At 42.6% G+C, this 24,531-nt stretch overlaps 1 protein-coding gene across 3 annotated transcripts in view; it reads right to left on the reverse strand.

Annotated features, from left to right (window-relative positions):
- Positions 1-24,531, reverse strand: part of LOC311112342 (nck-associated protein 5-like) — a 162,404-nt gene that overhangs the window by 121,494 nt on the left and 16,379 nt on the right. The window contains exon 1 of one of the 3 annotated variants that reach the window (XM_084155408.1): positions 15,444-15,517. The exons of the other annotated variants lie outside the window; for them this stretch is intronic. The gene's annotated coding sequence lies outside the window, so the exon portion shown is untranslated. Of the gene's footprint in view, positions 1-15,443; positions 15,518-24,531 lie in introns of those variants that run through there. 3 annotated transcript variants of the gene reach the window in all.

Here is a 24,531-nt window from a genome sequence, read left to right on the forward strand (position 1 = left end):
AATTTTCACACAAACCCAAAGGCGTTAACATACTGTGTTACTGTTAATCTTGTGATACAGATACACACTGTATGAGGATGAAGTAAAACAATCTCCGTTAAAATACAGTACCAGTCCAAAGTTTGGACACACCTACTCATTCAAGGGTTTTTCTTTATTTTTACTATTTTCTACATTGTAGAATAATAGTGAAGACATCAAAACTATGAAATAACACATATGGAATCATGTAGTAACCAAAATAGTGTTAAACAAATAAAAATATATTTTATATTTGAGATTCTTCAAAGTAGCCACCCTTTGCCTTGATGACAGCTTTGCACACTCTTGGCATTCTCTCAACCAGCTTCATGAGGTAGTCACCTGGAATGCATTTCAAATAACAGGTGTGCCTTCTTAAAAGTTAATTTGTGGAATTTCTTTCCTTCTTAATGCATTTGAGCCAATCAGTTGTGTTGTGACAAGGTAGGGGTGGTATACAGAAGATAGCCCTATTTGGTAAAAGACCAAGTCCATATTATGGCAAGAACTGCTCAAATAAGCAAAGAGAAACAACAGTCCATCACTACTTTAAGACATGAAGGTCAGTCAATACGGAACATTTCAAGAACTTTGAACGTTTCTTCAAGTGCAGTCGCAAAAACCATCAAGTGCTATGATGAAACTGGCGCTCATGAGGACTGCCACAGCAATGGAAGACCCAGAGTTACCTCTGTTGCAGAGGATAAGTTCATTAGAGTTAACTGCACCTCAGATTGCAGCCCAAATAAATGCTTCACAGAGTTCAAGTAACAGACACATCTCAACATCAACTGTTCAGAGGAGACTGCGTGAATCAGGCCTTCATGGTCGAATTGCTGCAAAGAAACCACTACTAAAGGACACCAATAAGAAGAGACTTGCTTGGGCCAAGAAACATGAGCAATGTACATTAGACCGGTGGAAATCGGTCCTTTGGTCTGATGAGTCCAAATTTGAGATTTTTGGTTCCAACCGCCGTGTCTTTGTGAGACGCAGAGTATGTGAACAGATGATCTCCGCATGTGTGGTTCCCACCATTAAGCACGGAGGAGGAGGTGTGATGGTGTGGGGGTACTTTGCTGGTGACACTGTCTGTGATTTAATTAGAATTCAAGGCACACTCAACCAGCATGCTTACCACAGCATTCTGCAGCGATACGCCATCCCATCTGGTTTGCGCTTAGTGGGACTATCATTTGTTTTTCAACAGGACAATGACCCAAAACACACCTCCAGGCTGTGTAAGGGCTATTTGACCAAGGAGAGTGATGGAGTGCTGCATCAGATGACCTGGCCTCCACAATCACCCGACCTCAACCCAATTGCGATGGTTTGGGATGAGTTGGACCGCAGAGTGAAGGAAAAGCAGCCAACAAGTGCTCAGCATATGTGGTAACTCCTTCAAGACTGTTGGAAAAGCATTCCTCATGAAGCTATAGTCCCGTGTAGCTCAGTTGGTAGAGCATGGCATTTGCAACGCCAGGGTTGTGGTTCATTTCCCACAGGGGACCAGTATGAAAAAAGAAATGTATGCACTCACTAACTGTAAGTCGCTCTGGATAAGAGCGTCTGCTAAATGACTAAAATGTAAAATGGAAGCTGGTTGAGAGAATGCCAATAGTGTGCAAAGCTGTCATCAAGGCAAAAGGTGGCTACTTTGAAGAATCTCAAATATAAAATATATTTTGATTTGTTTAACACTTTTTTGCTTACCTCATGATTCCATATGTGTTATTTCATAGTTTTGATGTCTTCACTATTATTCTACAATGTAGAAAATAGTACAAATTCTGAAAAACCGGTGTGTCCAAACGTTTGACTGGTACTGTATGTGCAGCGTCCATGGAAGTTCTTGAAAGTCTGGATATTTGTTATATGTCTTTTTTGAAGCCATCCCATATGTATGCAAAATGAGCCCATAAGCCGCTAAGTGATGAGTGTCAGTCAACAAGAGCCTTCTCAAGAGGCGATTGCCTTTCTCACTCTCTCTCTCCGACCACTTTAATGGGATCCATGTCATGTGTTTCTAGTAGGTTTCTTGGCACACAGGCTACTAAGTGTGTCTGCTGAGCACACAGTGGCACACAGTCAAGTGATTTGGTGGGATTAAGGTTAATAAAAGCCTAATATCTGAGCAGCACGAAATGCTGAAAAGCTATACGATGGGCCGCTATCCCACTAATTATCCTTACTATAAAAGTATGTTATTGTTATTGGAATGTTGGCCTATTTTCACTTTCTCTTTTCTGTGGAGAGGATTTGGAAATTGTATATAAAGTGCGAGTGAGAGTTTGGGTAAGATCAAAAGATGGATTATTGCCGATAATAGCATACAGTCCAAAGGCGTATTCAAAATGAGTCAACCTCCATAAATAACTTAACCCTTTACACTTGTGGGAATTGGCCTATACGGATAGGGCTAAATTGAATTCTTACAGAAGAAATATGGAAAGCATATGCACACCCATGGTAGCAATTAAAAGGGAACAGTTTGGAGTTTATCGGAAAATGATTAGACTAAAGGTGAGGACAAAACTGTTCACCTGACACAAGAAAATACTCTGGATACATTCAGTAACATTGATAAGAATATTCTTGGAAGATTTGGGGTAGGTGGAACATAAGACAAAAAAATGACAAAGGTTTGAGTGAGAGGTCTTACTGGTGTTTCCAAGTGGTCACACACCTCTCCAAAGTGTGCACAGTTCCTAAGTAATTTCAATGCACTTTTATGACTCAAAGAAGAGTCTTCAGCTATAAGGTAAGACCAGTGCTATGAAGGTTTTTTGAACTCTCCTAGCTGTGTCGTTGAGGAAGTAAAGAAAGCACACTTGTAGTTGTTTCGTTTGGAACACGGCCCTGCATCCTGCCTTTACACAATTACTGTTGTTATTGACGCAATCCAAAAACGGTCCATTATAAATCGCAATCTGGGTCAGGTGGGCATAAATCGAAAGCTTGTTCTATTGCCAACATGACTAGCTAAATTATAAAATACAATCTTACAGCGTAAGGCTTTGAGAGAAGCAGATCGGAATTTTGGTGCGCTTAGAAGGGAGTCATGAGTGCATTCAGATGCGTAGTCCGCGGCAAATTGTCTTCACAATACAGAAAACAGGCTCATTCTGTTCAAGACAACCCAGGGTATAATGCCATGTCTCCTTGTAACTGTACATCAAACATAGTGATCATAAACATTGACACTGTATATGACATGAGTTTTATGATATGGAAATGTGAAGAGCACATTGGATTCACGGGTGTTTGACTTGCTTGTATGACAGTTGTATCAAAGTGGTATTTAGTATAATCCTCAACTGCTCACCTTTCAGAATACATTGAGTCCTCATAATGTACAGCATTTCCCTCACTCAGACTACCAAAAATGTGCAAAAGTTGCCCAATTACCGGGAGGGGTGGGGGCAACTTCTTGTCGCGCGCGAGGTACTCAAGTTCAGAATGGCTGTCATCAAAACCCATACAGAGCTGTGAATCGCAGAGCCAGAGGTCTGACGTCATGTATAAATATAAACATGTATAGCATGTTACTGTACAGCCACTGCGTTCCAATTTAGGCATTTATCAGTGTCCAAATCTGTCATTTTCAACCCATATACGGGTACGAGTGTAACGGGCTACCAGGTTAAGCGAATTTTGACCATTATTTTTAAGAGGCCTTAACTTTTTACAGTCAGGTATGGAATTTGAAGATGTACTGTATGCTTATTACACCGTAAGCCATAAATCTGTTTTATCATCATCTCAAGTGGGCCTCTATTTTTAGCCGCCATCTTTGTTTCATTGCTTCCAGATGGAACAGACTCAGAGGAATTCGACATCACTTCTGGTTCTCATTGAGACTCAGACTGGGGTGACATCATCACACATGAAAACTCTCGTCTTGGGATTCCACAGATGCCTGGGAGCGTTAGCGCTAAGCCAAGGTGCTAACCCCTAAAGGCGATCACAGCCCAAATAAGGAAGATAAGTCAATGGTCAATCGGATATAAAACAAGCATGTATCATTTGGCATAGTGATGTCACTGTATCTTCTTCGCTGTCACACAACGGATTTAAAATCGCACATTTAGTTTATTTGTGTTATTTTCTCTTTTTCGAGATGTTCTTCCATTCTTTCGACCTCTGCTCTCCGGGATTAGCGAGTGATACTTCGGCTACTGTGGGAAAATGTCAAACGGCGAGAGTTGAACTTCCTTCGGCTAGGCCAGCTATTTTCTCCTATGATAACAAACACAGTTATGTCGTTATTATTTGTTTACTTAGCTAATCCCCCCCCCCCCCCCCGGGAAAACCTTTACCATAGGGCCATTCTTTAGACCGACTAGTGATTCAAGTTAAATCAGCTCACTCTCCAAGGTATACAATGGTGTGCCCTCTACACTGAAAGCATTACCTTACAAGAGCTATTCATTCACTCACCATCACATAATGCAGAGAGCACAAGAGCATTCTGCATTGTCCCCTTACAGGTCACAAGTCCAATGACCAGCAATTTCTTTGCATTGACTTTTGCTATTCATTGCATAGAACTGAGTAGAGGGCATCCATCACATGTCATACTTTGAACATGAATAGTTATGTACTTCTATGAATGATTTGGAAGATTGATTACCACATTAAATAGCCAGCTGAAAGATTTTCACATTTGTCCATTATAAACACATAATACTGTACTGTGCACACCTGACAAAGGCACATAAATGCATTCAACATTATTGTTAGCATGATATTTCATCGATCGTTTTTAAGATTGAACACATAGAGATGCTTAATGGAACAGTGAAAACACATCCAGGAAGACCACAACTGCCTTTTCTGCACTTATACAGTTGATGCATATACTTCTTCATCCTCTGCATCGACAATACCCCCACTCTGACTTCACATAACTAAAACTTTCACTGTCAAAGCCATTTCAGAGTAGATTAAGGCTGAGCGTTCACCTGTCAAAGCCATTTCAGAGTAGATTTAGCCTGAGCGTTCACCTGTCAAAGCCATTTCAGAGTAGATTTAGCCTGAGCGTTCACCTGTCAAAGCCATTTCAGAGTAGATTTACCCTGAGCGTTCACACATAAAGGCTCATTTAGAAATGTATCCTGAGACTTGATTAGAATGCTTCCCAAGCTCCTCTTATTCTGTCTGGAGTCACGCCATGAGAGGAGAGCAACAGGGAACTAGGTCAATAATAATGCACTAATTCAGCTGGCTCAACTCAGCCAAGAGTCTCCCTGTTTCTGAGGCTGCATTCCAAATGGCACACTAATCCCTATTTAGTGCATTACTTTTGACAAAGGCTCATAGGGTTCTAGTCAAAAGTATATATATAGGGAATAGGGTGTCATTTGGGACGCAGCCTGTCTCCCACTAATACTGTGCTGTCTCAGGAGGAGCCTAATTCAGCTGACTCAACTCAGCCAAGAGTCTCCCTGACTCACTGCATTACTCACTAATACCGCTCTACCTCAGGAAGGCCTGGGAGAGGGACGCACTACATGCAGGTTCAAATTGAATAGGCAGAAACGTCCTCCCTGTGTGTAGGCTATAAAGTGTACAGTAAGACAATTGTCTGTTCAATCTTTTTCAAATACACTGCGGGCATGATTATTAGAATCAAAGCTAATTGACTGCCACAACAACATGGATTACTACAACGAGGTATCTGATGGTGGTAGTGCTACAGTAGCCTACATACTCTGTTCTCCTACAACCAACATCCAACCAACAAACCACCAAACCGTCAGTATGCTGACCAGCTGCTGGCACCAGATGGGGGTTAGAGCACAGCTTGATAGCCCACTGACCCCTATCTATCTATCTATCTATCTATCTATCTATCTATCTATCTATCTATCTGCCCTATACAATGGCCCCTAGGCCCTGTTGACCACTGCTGTTGCAGCCGCCGGCCACACACACAAAGGTCAGTCATTGACCGGTTGACACTGTGGACAAATCGGCCCTGGGGTCAAACGGGGGTCCGAAGCGAAGCAACGCTCATTCACCTGAAGGGCCGGATCCTTTTAGTGGTGGTGTCGCCTCATAAAATGTCCCCCATTACATTTATGTCCACCATCATGAGGAGGTTGAGGGAATCATTGAGTGCCACTAGACCATTACCATAAACATGAGTTATGGACACATGAATAGTAGATAGATAATATTGCCTCTTTAGAAAGTGACTAAGACTCAATAGGCTGAATGGATGGTGGTGGTCCAACCAATGGATTGCCATATCAAGACAAATGCTCCTAACCTGAGGTAGTGGTGAGTGACTGTTCCTATATTCTGTATGGTCAGATCATTAGAATAAAGGACCTAAATGGTTTATGTGGGAATTGGTTTGCATACAACATCATTGATCAATGTCAGCAATATGATCAGTACTGTGAATACAGCCTCCCTAGGGGTTATACTGGTCTTCCATCATAACATATTACGATGAGTCCTATGTAATAAAAAAAATAATGATAGCTTTCTCTGATGCTCAACTTCATAATGACATTGTATATTGTTATGCTATTTTGGAATAGCTATATGACTATGACAGTGTTGTAAATACGTTGTTTATGACCATGAGAATATAAAATGGGCATGTGTCTCCTGCTACGTGAATGGGAACAGGCACTCCACTTGACTTCCCAAACCACAGAAGAAGAAAAAAAGTGTTTGATTAGAGAGGAAACAAGAGTTATGGAAAAACAACACCCAGTTCTATGGGAGAGAAAACTGTTGCTCCATATGACACTGTCTTACAAAGGCTTGAGGAAATGACTCAATGGACTCAACCCACCCAACCACTACTGCCAGTGTCACTCTTCAAACTCTTCAAAATAGTGGGTGGGGCATAGAGGTCATTGCATCCTCACTGGTTAAACTCTGATGTGAAAGCGCCAGCGGGCACACAAGGGTGGCCACACTTCTCTTCACCCAGAATTCAATGGCAGAAAACAAGGCTTGCCTCAGCTGCAACTGCTTCTGACAGACCACATTAGCTATGTCAGAAAGAAATACCGTAATATAATATGATGAGTTCAGTACGACGCAGTACTGGGTTGATCCCTGGGTTGTTATCCGTGGCGATACTTTATTTTGAAATGGAATACGGGTAAAATAGAATTCCAACTGCTGATGGTTTGGGTGAGATATCCAGCTGAATTACCTTGTTTGTAAGAAAAAATCTATGACTATTTGTTGGATAAAATGTCAGGTTGAATCATACCCATTTTAGAAGAGATACAGCACTGCTTTGGTTTTCTGTTTTGAAATTGTAAATGCTATTGCAAACAACCTTGTCAGCATAATACACACAAACACGCATAGATACACAATAACGTGCGCACACACACACACTGACAACAGACACCCCCCCCACCCCCACCCCCCCACACACGCACACACACACATTCCCAGCCCAGACTAAAAACAGAACAGTGGCCCAGCCAGGACCAGTGGTATGAAGTAGATGTAGTCAGGCAGACACACACTGAGGAGTACCATCTTTGGTGAAAAATAATAATAATTGAACTGGAAGGCTAATCTAACATCAAGTGGTGGGTGAAATGGCCCCGGAGAGGATCATTATAGCAGCTAATGGGAGCTGGTGATACATGCGTTTAGAGACATTCACAATGGCCTGTGGGACGCCCCCCTCGGGTCCTGGCGCCCGGGACTGAGAGCGTGGAGGCAGGTGATCTTTTGTGTGCCGGAGAGAAAGAGAGAGAACGAGAGAGAGAGAGAGATATACAGACAGACAGACAGACAGACAGACAGACAGACAGACAGACAGACAGACAGACAGACAGACAGACAGACAGAGAGAGAGAGAGAGAGAGAGAGAGAGAGAGAGAGAGAGAGAGAGAGAGAGAGAGAGAGAGAGAGAGAGAGAGAGAGAGAGAGAGGCTGAGCCCCAGGCTGTGAGCTCTCCCCCAGGAGCAGTGTTGCATTGTGTTGTCCTGCAGCGAGGGCCTCATTATAGGCTGAAGCTACGTTCTCAGATGTGGCCATAAATGTAAAAACATACATGAGCAGGGAACCAGCTGGATCACCTGTCACTAATGTCAACACAACTGAGACTGTTTGCCTCTCTAATCTATGCTGTTTGGTTAATCGGCATGGGTTTGAATACATTACTTTGTTATGTATGAGTGAAGCTTATCAACGGCCTATACAGTACATACTTTATCCTTCCTTGGACTATGATAGCACAGACTGTAGATCATTAGAGGTGGAATAGAGTGTGAAACATCAGATATTAATATTCAATATCCAGCCTGCAATGCTATTGGTTCTCAACCATCTATAACAGTACATATTTAGAATGAAATATAGTATAAATTGTATAAACAGTAGCTTCTTCAAGCTAGAGAGATGAAACAACAACTCACACAGTGGAACCGGCTTACTCTTTATATGAGTAATGTCAACCCTACACATAGCCATCAAATGACCTATAAGAAACACCTCAGTATCCGTAACCACAGACACAGCCGTTTTCAGTTTCCACTCCAACCTTTTGCTTTTCCACCACTGCATGAATAATCTGACCTTAATTCTTTTTTGGGGGGATGCAAAAGCAAACGCTCACAGACTCTGCTCCTGTTGAAAGTCAATAAGGCAGGCAGCATCAAACGAGGGCAGAGTTAATTAATAATCTCTGCTTCCTTTTCATGGCTCTCCCCTCATGGCTGTCCTGGGGGTGAGGCAGGCTGCTCCAGGTTGCAGCTGGAGCCGGGGTTGATATTAGCATATGTATATTTAAAGCAGACGGCTAGTTTCCGCATGCAACTTCCCGCCACGGAGACAGGAAACGAGAAAAAACGAATGACATTGCTTTTTTTCAATGACCAAAAAAAACCAGACAGAATTTGTGGGATGAACAAAATATGTGATGAAAGGGAATGTAGGTGGATAACCTTCTCACTATTCGATCACTGTGACTGACATCAGATTTTTTTTAATGACCTACAACAAAAGAGAATGTGTGGAATCCAGGAAACACATGAAGATGTAGATAACCTGCTCACACCTGGGTCACTGTGAAATGAAATGAACAAAGATCAATTTCACTTTGTCTTGGAGGGCCAACTAGAACGTGAGAGTATATTTCAAAGGGCAGCCAATCATAGAACCCACTCTTAACATACTGTAGGGTTCAGTGAAAATGTCAGCAGCGGATAGACGGCCAGCACAGCTATCTTCAATTACCTATGAACTGAACCTACATAACAATCTACCACATTGTAAACCACCTGAACTCTGCTAGGGAATTCCAACCCAAGTTAAGCGCGCGTAAATAGAACGAAATTCCCTTTTTATGCACTTTTCTCTTTACGCATATTCTGACCTTAAACTTCAGCATCAGCATAGCATGCTATTCACCCGCTATTCGTTTGGGGTGGAGATCAAAGAAATGAAGGTCTGGTACTTTCCTAACCCTAAATATCAGAGTATTTTTAATCTACGAATTGGTGCTGAAAAGGAGAGAAATTTGCATATATTTACATGGCTTTCTTTCATTGATCCCTAATATTTTTTAACGTTCTCTCCGTGGATTCTAGTGAGTGAAGAAAAAAATCAAATTAAAAGGTACACCAACTTTAAAGGGATGCCTTTTGATAAATGTACTGAAAACACAATTGAATGAAAACTCCACAAGAAAATCTGTTGGCCAGCAAGTGGGAGGGTTTTCATTGGTTGAAGTAAATATATTCAAAGCACGCAAGGGAACCACGCCTCCAAAACCCGTTATGCACTTGTATAAGGTAAGTCTGAATACCAACTACTGAGAAGTGCGTAGGAAAGGTGTGAGTAGGAAAGGCTTAAATTGCATAAGTCTGAATCTGGCCCCTACTGCATAAGCCAAAAGCAAATCCATAACCCAACAAAATACAATGACACAATAACCAAAGCATCCCTCACCTAATTCAAAACCTTTAACCAGTTGACAACATTAGTTATTATCTTTGAGTCAAGAGACATACAGTATTTCCATCAACACAGAAGGCATTTTCCTCCACAAAAGGCACAATAATGGCACGACACACACACACACACACACACATCATGTGAAATAGGATGGAAACGTGCAACCATGCATCAAAACACTCTCTAGCACCTCATAGTGTGTTTCCCTCCTTTATGGGTGATTCATCATAACACAGCTTCTGGTAATGTAGTTAGACAAAGGATATATGGAGTGATTTGTCTGGTTAATAGGGTCCTAGTCACAGTGGAGCACGAGGACCCTTGGCTCCATATAAGCACACTTTTGGGTAAATAATTCAGTTGGAGTGCTGTGTCTGGGAGCTTGGCCCCGAACACAAAGCCACAGAGGAGAAGAGGAGGAGGAGAGAAAGAGAGGAATCCTCCCCTGAAGAATGGAGGTCTCTCTCTCTCTCTCTCTCTCTCTCTCTCTCTCTCTCTCTCTCTCTCTCTCTCTCTCTCTCTCTCTCTCTCTCTCTCTCTCTCTCTCTCTCTCTCTCTCTCTCTCTCTCTCTCTCTCTCTCTCTCTCTCTCTCTCTCTCTCTCTCTCTCCCCCATTATAACTCTCAGAGCTGTGTATGTTTTCCACAGAAACACAAATCTAGTCTCTATCCCTGTCTGCTGTCCATCCGGGGGAGATCCCCAAATCTTCTCACTATAGAGACCCCCTGTCACATATGAATCCCATTCCCTCCATGCTATTCCTGGTAGAGACATTTTTAGATTTGGCCACTGCCACACATCGGAAAATCCACTTACACATAGACAGATAGCACAAGGAAACCATAGAACACAAAAGGAGGCCGTAGTAATAAATTGCGATATGTGGCACCATGTCGTCCCAAAGTGAATCACTTCCTTACAGAGGTGCATATGGCAGACATATCCCTCAATCCAAATTGTCTGGAGACAGTAGACATACAGAGCATGCTCGATCCCCTTGGCAATTAGTGGTTGTTGGCAGTTAGCAGCAGTTGGCAGGTCAACGACCTACAGTGCCTTGCAGAAGTATTCAACACCCTTGGCGTTTTTCCTATTTTGTTGCATTACAACCTGTAATTTAAATGGATTTGGATTTCATGTAATGGACATACACAAAATAGTCCAAGTTGATGAAGTGAAATGAAAAAAATAACTTGTTTCAGAAAACTCTACAAAATAAATAACGGAAAAGTGGTGCGTGCATATGTATTTACCCCCTTTGCCATGAAGCCCCTAAATTAGATCTGGTGCAACCAATTACCTTCAGAAGTCACATAATTAGTTAAATAAAGTTCACCTGTGTGCAATCTAAGTGTCACACGACCTCAGTATATATAAACACCTGTTCTGAAAGGCCCCAGAGTCTGCAACACCACTAAGCAAGGGGCACCACCAAGCAAGTGGCACCATGAAGACTAAGGAGCTCTCCAAACAGGTCAGGGACAAAGTTGTGGAGAATTACAGATCAGGTTTGGGTTATAAAAAAACATCAGAAACTTTGAACATCCCACGGAGCACCATTAAATCCATTATTAAAAAATTGAAAGAATATGGCAACACAACAAACCTGCCAAGAGAGGGCTGTCCACCAAAACTCACGGACCAGGCAAGGAGAGCATTCATCAGAGAGGCAACAAAGAGATCAAAGATAACCCTGAAGGAGCTGCAAAGCTCCACAGCGGAGATTGGAGTATCTCTCCATAGGACCACTTTAAGCCGTATACTCCACAGAGCTGGGCTTTACGGAAGAGTGGCCAGAAAAAAGCCATTGCTTAAAGAAAAAAATAAGCAAACACGTTTGGTGTTCGCCAAAAGGCATGTGGGAGACTCCCCAAACATATGGAAGAAGCTACTCTGGTCAGATGAGACTAAAAATTAGCTTTTTGGCCATCAAGTAAAACACTATGTCTGGCGCAAACCCAACACCTCTCATCACCCCGAGAACACCATCCCCACAGTGAAGCATGGTGGTGGCAGCATCATGCTGTGGGGATGTTTTTCATCGGCAGGGACTGGGAAACTGGTCAGAATTGAAGGAATGATGGATGGTGCTAAATACAGGGAAATTCTTGAGGGAAACCTGTTTCAGTCTTCCAGAGATTTGAGACTGGGACGGAGGTTCACCTTCCAGCAGGACAATGACCCTAAGCATACTGCTAAAGCTACAGTCGAGTGGTTTAAGGGGAAACATTTAAATGTCTTGTAATGGCCTAGTCAAAGCCCAGACCTCAATCCAATTGAGAATCTGTGGTATGACTTCAAGATTGCTGTACACCAGCGGAACCCATCCAACTTGAAGGAGCTGGAGCAGTTTTGCCTTAAAGAATGTGCAAAAATCCCAGTGGCTAGATGTGCCAAGCTTATAGAGACATAGCCCAAGAGACTTGTAGTTGTAATTGCTGCAAAAGGTGGCTCTACAAAGTATTGACTTTGGGGGGGTGAATAGTTGTGCACGCTCAAGTTTTCAGTTTTTTTGTCTTATTTCTTGTTTGTTTCACAATAAAAAATATTTTGCATCTTCAAAGTGGTAGGCATGTTGTGTAAATCAAATGATACAAACCCCCCAAAAATCCATTTTAATTCCAGGTTGTAAGGCAACAAAATAGGAAAAATGCCAAGAGGGTGAATACTATCGCAAGCCACTGTAAATACTACAACACAGTAACACTAAAAATCACATTATTGAGGGAAGCTGAAGGATGGGACAAAAAACAAACAAAAGATAACTACTGCAAAATATAATGTGTCTGTAAAATGTAGATAGTATCTATAAGCAGGAAGTAGAAGCCTAAGTGTTGTTGTCCATTAGTTTACTCCAATTAAGGGAAGGATGGTAGGGTTAGGGGAAAACAATTAATATACAAATATATATATATATATATATATATATATATATATATATATATATATATATATATATATATATATATATATAAAATAATATATATTTTATACCAATAGGACACACCTACTCATTCAAGGGTTTTTCTTTATTTTTACTATTTTCTACATTGTAGAATAATAATGAAGACATCAAAACTATGAAATAACACATATGGAATAGTGTAGTAACCAAAGAATGGTTAAACAAATCAAAATATATTTTATATTTGAGATTCTTCAAATAGCCACCCTTTGCCTTGGCGACAGCTTTGCACACTCTTGGCACTCTCAACCAGCTTCACCTGGAATGCTTTCCAACAGTCTTGAAGGAGTTCCCACATATGCTGAGCACTTGTTGGCTGCTTTTCTTTCACTTTGCCGTCTGACTCATCCCAAACCATCTCAATTGGGTTGAGGTCAGGGGAGACTTGTCCCGATCATCTGAGGCCAGGTCATCTGATACAGCACTCCATCACTCTCCTTCTTGGTACAATAGCCCTTACACAGCCTGGAGGTGTGTTGAGTCTCCTTCTTGGTACAATAGCCCTTACACAGCCTGGAGGTGTGTTGAGTCATTGTCCTGTTGAAAAACAAATGACAGTCCCACTACGGCCAAACCAGATGGGCTGGCGTATCGCTGCAGAATGCTGCGGTAGCCATGCTGGTTAAGTGTGCCTTACATTCTAAATAGATCACAGACAGTGTCAACAGCAAAACACCTCCACACCATAACACCTACTCTTCCATGCTTTACGGTGGGAAATACACATGTGGAGATCATCCGTTCACCCACACCACGTCTCACAATGCCACGGCGGTTGGAAGCAAAAATCTCCAATTTGGACTCCAGACCAAAGTACACATTTCCACCGGTCTAATGTCCATTGCTCGTGTTTCTTGGCCCAAGCAGGTCTCTTCTTCTTATTGGTGTCCTTTAGTAGTGGTTTCTTTGCAGCAATTCGTCCATGAAGGCCTGATTCACACAGTCCCCTCTGAACAGATGATGTTGAGATGTGTCTGTGACTTGAACTCTGTGAAGCATTTATTTGGGCTGCAATTTCTGAGGCTGGTAACTCTAATGAACTTATCCTCTGCAACAGAGGTAACTCTGGGTCTTCCATTCCGTTTTTGAAATTTTCCGGATTGACTGACTTTCATGTCTTAAAGTAATGATGGACTGTCGTTTCTCTTTGCTTATTTGAGCTGTTCATGCAATAATATGGACTTGGTATTTTACCAAATAGGGCTATCTTTTGTATAACCCCCCTACCTTGTCACAACACAACTGATTTGCCTCAAACGCAGTTAGAAGGAAAGAAATTCCACAAATTAACTTTTAAGAAGGCACACCTGTTAATTGAAATGCATTCCAGGTGACTACCTCATGAAGCTGGTTGAGAGAATGCCAAGAGTGTGGAAAGCTGTCATCAAGGCAAAGGGTAGCTACTTTGAAGAATCTCAAATATAACATATATTTTGATTTTAACACTTTTTGGGATAGTACGTGATTCCATATGTGTTATTTAATAGTTTTGATGTGTTCACTATTATTCTACAATGTAGAAAATAGTAATGCCAAGCGTTACATCTGGAGGAAACCATGCACCATCCCTACGGTGAAGCATGGTGGTGGCAGCATCATGCTGTGGGGATGTTTTTCAGCGGCAGGGACTGGGAGATTAGTCAGGGTCAACGGAAAGATGAACGGAGCAAAGTACAGAGAGATCCTTGATGAAAACCTGCTCCAGAGCGCTCAGGACCTTAGACTGGACAATGACCCTAAGCACACAGCCAAGACAATGCAGGAGTGACTTTGGGACAAGTCTCTGAATGTCCTTGAGTGGCCCAGCCAGAGCCCGGACTTGAATCCAATCGAACATCTCTGGAGAGACCTGAAAATAGCTGTGCAGCGACGCTCCCATCCAACCTGACAGAGCTTGAGAGGATGTGCAGAGAAGAATGGGAGAAACTCCCCAAATACAGGTGTGCCAAGCTCGTCATACCCAAGAAGACTCAAGGCTGTAATCGCTGCCATAGTGGCTTCAACAAAGGACTGAGTAAAGGGTCTGATATTTCAGTTTTGTATTTTTAATACATTTGCTAAAATTCCTAAAAACCTGTTTTTGCTTCGTCATTATAGGGTATTGTGTGTAGATTGATGAGGGGGGAAAAGGCTGTAACGTAACAAAATGGGAAAAGTCAAGGGGTCTGAATACTTTCCGAATGCACTGTCTATATTCACATAAAAACAATAAATGGGGTATTGGAAATTCTGCAGACAATTACATTGATAGAAGCCACAATATATCTGCAATATTAAAGCTGATCTACCCCCTAAATGTATATATTTTTTAAATTCACACTATTCTGAAGAGGCCATTCATCTTTTTTGTGAACCACATATATGTTCCCCCCTCCATGTACTGTAATATCTGCCCAGGGCAGTTCCTGTCTCCCAGTCTGCTGCAGCCATGACGGTCCGGAGGGTAGGTCTACTTCCACTATAGACATCATGCTGACTGACTGCTGAAACCCATACCCAGAGAGGAACTCACCACCAGCAGCTGAAGCAGAGGGATGTTGCATATCCTCCCGCATATGGACACGACGGCATGGTCCCTGAGCTGACTCATACTGTTCCTTCGGTGTACCCCGTACTGTTTCTCTCTCTCCGGTCCCTCTCTCTCTCGTCGTCTTCTTAACGTGCCTCCCTTCCGCTTGCCACACCTGTGGCGAATGTGTGCCGGAATCCGAAATGATGATGCAGGATTCAGGAAGCCCTGTATTCCCTCTATCCTTCCTTCGCGGCACCCAGCTCGTCCTCTCCTCTCCTTCTCCTAGGCACAGCAGCACATACGCTCTTCTGCTGCTTGTCAATATTTAACTAGTTTGTCAGGTTGGATTAAATCACCTGTTCAGGATCCCCTGTTTTCTTTAGCCACCCTGGGAGCATGGCATTGTGTGCGGGTGTGTGTGAGTGTGCTTGCTTGCTTCCTTGTGTCTTGTTCATGCTGGTCACAAGAAAGAGCCATCGATTTCGGACGTTTGAAAAGGTACTGAGGACGTCGATATATGCCTTGTTAGGGTGTGTGTGTGAGAGAAAGCGCGGACATCAAACATGTCAACAGAGTAGCCATCCTGAAATCCCCAAACCCTTTCCTCCATTCTCCAGTCCCCTCCTATCTCTCAGCCGCTCCATCTGTCTGCTGAGCAGTGGCTTATTCTGGCTCCTCAGTGTAGGCAAATGTCAAGCAGGGCAGAGCTGTGCGTGTTTGCTTGTGCATGTATTTTTATTTATTTATTTAACTAGGCAAGTTAAACTACCCCGGAGGATGCTTGGCCAATTGTACGCCGCCCTATTGGACTCCAAATCTCGGCCGGATTGTGATACAGCCTGGAATCGAACCAGGGTCTATAGTGACGCCTCTAGCACTGAGATGCAGTGCCTTAGACCGCTGCGCCACTCGGGAGCCCCAAGCATTGGTGCTTGCGTGTGTGTTTACAGCAGCAGGAGGTTGAAATTAGCATTGTGAGGAGAGCTGACTGGCAGAGCAAGAGAGCCACGACCAATGAAAGGGCTCACTGACATTCGTCTCCGGAATATTCTCCCAGTCAGTCAGAACCACAGTCAGTCTCACAGTTAAGCAGTGCAAATGGAAAGGTACAAATGAAAACCTACTGACACTCACTGCAGCGCACAGAGAGAGTAGAAGTCTCAGTCGATCAATGATAATGCCGGTGGCCACAGACATTTACAGTATAACTTTCTATGAATATGTGCATGTAACGCATTATGAATACCTCATAAGGCATGATAAATACACTTATAATTAGGGCCGGAGATGATACCAGAATGGCAATATTTTTCCATGGCATAAATGAAAACACGAAGCACACCAAAATCTTTGGTCCTTTAAAAACCTGCTGTATGTAAAATATTGTGTGCTATAGCTAGGAAAATAAATGTGACTCTGGATGACAACATAATGATGTTTGTTTTCAACATTAGGGCTGTTTTCCTAAAGAAGTTAAATCCACTTTGTGTTTTGTTTCCTTGCCACGATACTAACGAGTATCACAATACTGGTATCGTCCCAGCCCTACTTATAATGCATTGTGGTGATGTTATTCAAGTGTCACCACAGTAACATATATTCTTTAAAGTGTAGATAGTATCATTAGATCTTAACATCTAAGGATAATCCGAACATAGCATAATTTGACATATTCACATACCACATTGATTTCCTTCGGGTTGCAAAATGCAGGTAATTTCACAGATTTTCCAGAAATCCCAGTTGGAAGATTTCTGTATTTAGGGGAGAATGCGCAGGAGATCCGGGAATCCCCCCAACCGAGATTTCTGGAAAACTTCACAATTTGGAATTTTTCAACCCTATTTCAAATAGACAAAGCAACCAAGATGTTTAGTAACACTGACCTATTTTTCACAGGTTTTCTTCCAGAAGAGTCAAAGGAAGAGAGTTGAGTTACACCTCCAGGTCCCAGTCCTCTAGGTATTATAGTGAGTGGAAGATGACATTACAGCTCACACTAAAGATTACGAACTCATCAGGCACCTGGGCAAGCCACTTGGAGTAGAGTGAAGTTACCCCTAGATGCTGATCTTGAGTCCGTTTTGCATTTCCCCCACAAATGGTTAAGGTTAGGATCGGGGAAGGGGAAACTGATCTTACTACTCTGTACTTAGGGGAAACTTCACGCTGGAGCCAAGCCTCTTAGAAGCATTTATGTCCCTTCTGTTGTTGAGCAGGTTAGGGTGTGCTCTGTTGTAATTGTACATCAAAGGGCCTGTCATATCAGTAAATGGTCCAATCTAGGTGACTAATCATTTTCTCATCGAGTGTTGGATTGCATCATAGCTTTAGTCACATTTTAAATAAGCAATCAATTGCATAAGTTACTTCAACTTTGACAATTCAGTTTCTAACAATACGTTTCAAGTAAATGAATTGAAAGTAATATTGGTAGTACCTCACCAGGATGAGACAACATATCACCTGTACATTCAAATGTACAATAAAATTGTAAGATGATACCAAAATACATGCAAAAAAAACCTCCTATTGCTCAATAACCAATATATAACTTTTTTTGTAAAAATCCCTATATTGTTCAATGACCAACCTATCTTTTTTTTATTTTCTTGACAAGGGGTCGCCAGGTGCATGGAAGTTCTACTCATCTTCTGTGGAACACCTGGAAGCATCTCACACTACAGGCCAAACCAGTAAGGTATGTTGACAGAAGCTAGCTAAGAGCTGGAGGCATATGACACTGTTTCCCCATTCACACCCTAATGGCTTTCACAATATCCTGTACTCAAACAATGGCCCCTCAAATTCTTCTCCCATGTCTACCACATCAGTTAAACCTAATTCAGTCTAACAATATAATATAAACAGTATCTGTCAAACTAAACCAAACAAAGACTGGTTTCTTCAGTGTTTTCAAGTGGCTTTTGCATTTATTTACTCAGTGGTCGGCTAATGTCGGAAAATGTAAATATTTCCTGGACTGAGGGAAATTATTTAGGGAAAGTACATCATTCCAGAACTCGCACTGTGCTCCAAGCCAGGGTGTCTTTAAACAGTAGTCTTCTCGTAAAATATGAAACCCCCTCTAGGGATTTGTAGAAAGGGAAAGGGAATTACCTCAAAAAGGGAATTGCTTCAGAAACATATCAATTTTTAAACGTAGATTTAGAAAGTTGACATCATCGCATGCTCAGCAGGGCAACTTCCTGCATGCAGAAATCAACAACAATAACATTTATATCTGCCAATTTGAACACTCCCTTGAGGCATACCCATATTGGATGGAGGCCAATAGTGGCAGTCTTGACATATTTGTGTTGCTGTGCATGATGATGTCATATCCCTGACTGTACCTTTAAATCTTCTACGATCAATAAATCAATCAGTATATCCACCAATAAACCAGTCCGTCCAAATCTCCAGATGAAGGTGTGGTGAATAAATCCCAAACATTGGGGACTGAGAGAGTTCACAGACCACAGACTACAGATCATGACTTGGCTTGGAGCCTGATGAGGATGTGATCACAGTGCAGTGTGTCTGGCCCCATGTGTGTACAAGAGACAGGATGGATGGGGCTTTCTCCACCACACCCATTCCCCCTCACACCCACCCAGCCAGTCTACCTCTCTGTCCCCCTTCCCTAGTTCAGTGTTCCTGGGCAGGGCAGTCTGGCCCTTGATCCCTGCTAGTATCAGCTGCATGGTGGAAGGGTGGGCATCCCCTCACTGACAGATGCAGTGTGGAGGCTCCTCCACCCTACACCACTCCCCCAAGGCCCAGGCTCTAATCCGCCACATTAAATCCTGTTAGCTGCCCCTCTGCCAATCTCTGCCTCATTCACTCCCAGACCCCTGAACCAGACTCTGCCAATAAGCCCTGATCTTGGATCAGTGATCCACAGTTCCACACATCATAATAATAAACCCCCAAAGACACAACACTGCCAGTTCCATGTGGGCGTGGTTAACAGCTACTGATAAAACACATGCAGCGATGTCGACTGACAGGATGGACCACTTCCCAGTGGGATAATGATCATCTGCCTGTTTGGGTTTTACCACAGGGAATCACAGGAAGAGGATTCCCAAGTTTCTTAACTTCTGTTTCTACCAGTTAGTTGACCGGGGTAGTTCATTGTTTTACGTTGATGTGATGCACTAAGATTCTGAGAAAAATGCCCATAGAAATATAATTACTAGTCATTCTATTACTATTTTAGTTATTTTGCCGTGTCATCATCTTCAGCTGTCCCTTGGGCAAACAATGGGCCTGAATCTGAAGTCATTGATCATAGTAGAGCAGTTTCTTTCAGCCTGTGGTTAAACCTAAAGATAGTTGAGTCCCTCCGGCCTTTAACACAAATAGCTGTTAATCGCTATCCTGTCCCCTGGGCTCTTGGCTCTTTCAGGAAGAGGGACACAGAGAATAGAGGTGTGTGTGTGTGTCTGTTGGAAGATGCACGCGGCCACGGCAACCACAGCAACCACTTTGATCTAGGGCATGATGGGTAAAGAAGAGAACGTTCCCTAATTGTAGGCCCTCTTGACTCAACAGGGCAACAAAGGGCCATCTTATTGGACGGAGGGGGAAAACTGATGTCCAATTACACATGCTGGAACAGCGCCCCGAGCGAAGCTACCGAGGAGAGGACAAACTCAGTGTCCTCTTTACAAAGATGGAACTCTTCTCTTCTCCAACGGCCCAAATTCCAACCAACTCTAGTGGTTGACCTACAGAGGCGGAGAGGCCTGTTTTGTCCCTTTGAATGCGTCTTGTCTTTGATATCGCCGACATAATAACCGATAGCCTCATGGATGGTTAAATAAGAGGTTTCACAGTGACAGAACTCTACATTTAGCGGATAAATATGGGTTTTCAGGATCATTACTAAGGCATGTGTAACACAGATAACTTACGACACGGGTCAGAGACTTTAGAAAACATCAAAACACATCAGAACAGACAGCAGCAGAGAGAGAGAGAGAGAGAGAGAGAGAGAGAGAGAGAGAGAGAGAGAGAGAGAGAGAGAGAGAGAGAGAGAGAGAGAGAGAGAGAGAGAGAGAGAGAGAGAGAGAGAGTTCTCCTGCCTAGCAGAACATAAACAGGTCAACTGAAATGTTTTCCTCATCATCTATCACAGCGAATCCAAAAAAATGACTGTTACTGCACATGGATTGCTAGACTATTTATTTGAGTTCATTTACCAGAAACGCAAGCAACAAATAGCAGGCCAGGGTTCTCCACAAACCTACAGTATACAGGCACATGTTGCTCTTACAATTAGTTAAAGTTGAATGCTTTAGTGAAGAGCAATGCCACTCATTGCTTTCTCTAAAGTAACTGTATCCACATGTCCTCTATGCGTGGGCTAATCAAATTGAAAATCATGAGGTACAGGGTGCCGTTCCCTTGAACAATTTCATTATACCATGTTTTCCCAGACATGTTGTGAGTAGGAAATATTTTACATTTACATTTGCGTCATTTAGCAGACGCTCTTATCAAGAGCGACTTACAAATTGGTGCATTCAAATATAATATAATCTAATATGTGTATTAAATACCTAATACATGTTATACAGAATGTGATTAACAAGTCCATATGGAGTTCATAATTGCATGAAATAAAACCAGAGGAAAGTTTCATTAAGGCTAGACAAATCTCATTAAGGTCGGAAAACTAGACGAGTGGCCAGTATCACCATCAAAACGACCTTGGTAGCGATTCAACCGGTTTTATGAGCAAACAGGGGCCGAGCGCCCGACTAATCTTACCCACAGGATAAGGTGAATATGGGGGATACCACAGGGTTGGAACTCCACTCGGGGGAATCGTGATCCAACATCCAAGGTTGTAATAATTTCTCTCTAGCCACACGAGAGCCAACTCCGCCAAGGTAGTTCCCATGAGACTAGGGGGGGGTGGTAAACTTCTTTAAAACGCCTTTAGGTCTCAGACAGAGTAAGAGCCAGAGTGGCCCCGCATTCTGCCTGGTTCCTACACCACACAGTTACCCCTGTGGGTCTCGCCAGGTATGAGCAGTATGTCCCTGCCACTAAGAGAGGCTGTCATATGGTGGGAGATGGAGAAAGAGGCTGGGAGGTTGGGACACCCCTGCCGAGAGAAGTTCATTTAAAACACATGGGGGCTTGAAGTGGGGACTCCAAATACCCATTATGTAAAACTATCACATGCTCCCTGATCACTGTTGAGGCCCTAAGCTCCACCAGGTGCTAAAAGGAATGGGTCATAGGTTAAACCCTGATCACTTCTCTCCATCATGATTATTTGACACGTCTTTTAACCCTAAGCCACCTTCAAACAGTGTGTGGACTGTGGAGACATCCCCTTTAGAGTTATACTCTGGCGTGAGAATCGTCCTCAGACCAGAGCGGGTCGTCAGTGGATTTCTACACTGTTATAACTCTCAGTTACACACAGTCGTTTGAGCCATAGGATGTGATATCAAACTTCCCCATTGGACTGCATGGCAATGTAAGAGCCCTATCCCCTTAACAAGCATGTCAACCCCAGTACACAGTAGTTGCTACCCAGCTCCATGTTTTATTTATTTGTCTCTACTTGGCACAGTGGTGCCTGACTGTAATATGGCTATGGTGAAGAAGAAAAAAAGCTCTACCAACCAGACTGGCTTATCTTCCAATTAATTTGCACTTAAATTATGCATAAACCAAACTAATTTGTCTGTTTTGGAGATATGTTCCCATTTCTGGCTTGTTTTATTGCTCTGTCTCCAGCCAATGTGGAGTAGGTCTATGAAACAACACGTAGGCTCTGGATAACAATGGAACAAAACTAGCACATAAAACATATTATTTGAGGAAAGGCTACCCAGAACCAGGAGCCTGACAGCTACCCATAAACCAGACGTGGGTTCAGTTGGTATTTGTTTTCTTTCAAATACTTAATCTACGGTTGACTGAGCTTGCCTGGTGCACATGGAACCAATGGAATAGTACCAAAATTGCAAAGTGCAAACCCTGCCCAAATGGCACTCCAGAAAGGCTCAATCAAACGTTCACAGAAAACAAATAGTATGTGAACCCAGCTCTGCCCTGAAACACAACACAGAGACAAACAGGAAAGCACTCCCACATGCTGCTGTTTATTCAGCAACAATTCACAACCAACCAGTGAGCGTTTAATCAGTAACGTGGAACACTTGATTATTGACCCTCCCCGTGGAGTATTATAAATGTTCTATTTGCTTTTGCTTTTTTTGTCAATTATCTCTAACCATGAATGCACGGCTGCACGGATAAAATACAATATTGGCAAAAAATAGGGAGAGGTTGCAGAAACAACGGTATTCTGAGCTGCTTACTCACTAACGGGTTAGGGTGTGTTGATGCGTTTGACCTTATGATGTATTGTATTGTTTCATGTCTGATTCATAAACACACCCGTTCCTCTCTTGATACATCGTCGTACCGCATGTGCCTGATGTCACGGATGGAAAGACAGACGGTAGGGTTGCAAAATGTTGATACATTTCCCCAAATTTCCAGTTTGCATCCCAACTAGGTTTTCTGGAAGTCTGGGAATTTTGAAAAAGTTACTGCAACTCAAATAGACAAAAACCTATATAATTTCACAAATGGAAACCCACACCATAGCTTTGAAGGGCCAGTCTGCAGTTCAAACAACAACAAAGCGGTCACCCTAACCTCATGAGGCAGAAACATGTATACATTATATCAATAGGTATATATCTATAATTTAAAAGTCCAAAAATTGATGTACAAATCGCAGATTGCCCCTTTAATAATTTTTTGGTCTGGCCCCATCCATGGTGCATGCATGGCTAACATGTACAATGAGAAGTAACAGGGCATGAGGGAGCAGAAGAGTGACTCTGATGGGGCTGGATCCTGACCTATATTAGGGCTAATTGCTGGGCTGTGGGCAGGCAGAGGCAGCAGACACAGAAGGGCATCATTCTGATACAATATACTGCATCACTGCATAATTGCATGACTAAGAGCAGTCTCATCTGCAGCAGGCAGACTTTAAAACGATAAAAATACATATACACAGAGAGTCCACCCAGCAACACAGATCTCTTATGTAATGTAATGCCCTAGTTAGGCTACAGCTCGCCCTGTGCCCTTCCTTTAGAGAGATAACCCTGCGTGGGGTTATTAAATGGTTAAACCCAACTGACCTCCTGTATAAAGTCTATTGGAGTTAATTGGATCAATAAAGCTGGATATCTTCTTTCATATGCACAGTAGGCACTATTCCACTTGACAGTAGTGCATCTTCATACCAGCAGGTCAACATAACCAACACTATCCTCCAATTACATGTTGCTTATGAACATAAACGCATAATACGTATGTCACATATGTCATTTGTAATACTGTAAAGATTCAGTCTATACCTTTCAAACAGCTTTGACCCAGATTGGCCCATGGATCTGTTGGCTATTTCCCCAAACACAGGCTTCATTGTGGAGGAAACATATGTCGAGTCACTACCATCTCTCTATATATCCTATAAATCACCCAAAACAGAGATGGATGCCTCTTTTTGTGAGCCGGGGGTCATGTAATCCATCGAGTGAAGAGTAGATGAGGTAAATATTTAGCCGCAGCTCCTCTGTAGACAGGTAACACATGGTGTTTTGACTCTGGAAGGTTTTGAAATGTGCTTGTCTGGGTTGAGAAGTTTGACCTACTAGCCCTACACAGCAGATGTGTGTGTCTTGTGCAGGAACCCCAAGATAATGCTGTAAGGGCATACATCTTATTCATATCTCAATCAACACAGTGAGAAAAACAAGCGCTTCAATGGAACTTGTAACTAACTATAATTTCACCACTGGAAACCTTTAGACGAGTTATAGATACCCATTGTCTAACTAACCAGTGACCAGATACAGGTACATTCTGATTCGAGCTGGAAACTGGAACATGAATGCTGGGCCTGTCGCCAGACGGAATGTCAGAAATGGCCTTTCTTGTTTTCGCAGATGCCTGGGAAAATAAATGTATCGGGAGGCTCATATCCTCTCAGGAAAGGGAGTGTTTACAAGCTTTAGTGAGTTTCTCTGCCAGG

This window comes from Coregonus lavaretus, assembly GCF_964263955.1.
Source record: "Coregonus lavaretus genome assembly, chromosome: 38".
Lineage (NCBI taxonomy): Eukaryota > Metazoa > Chordata > Actinopteri > Salmoniformes > Salmonidae > Coregonus > Coregonus lavaretus.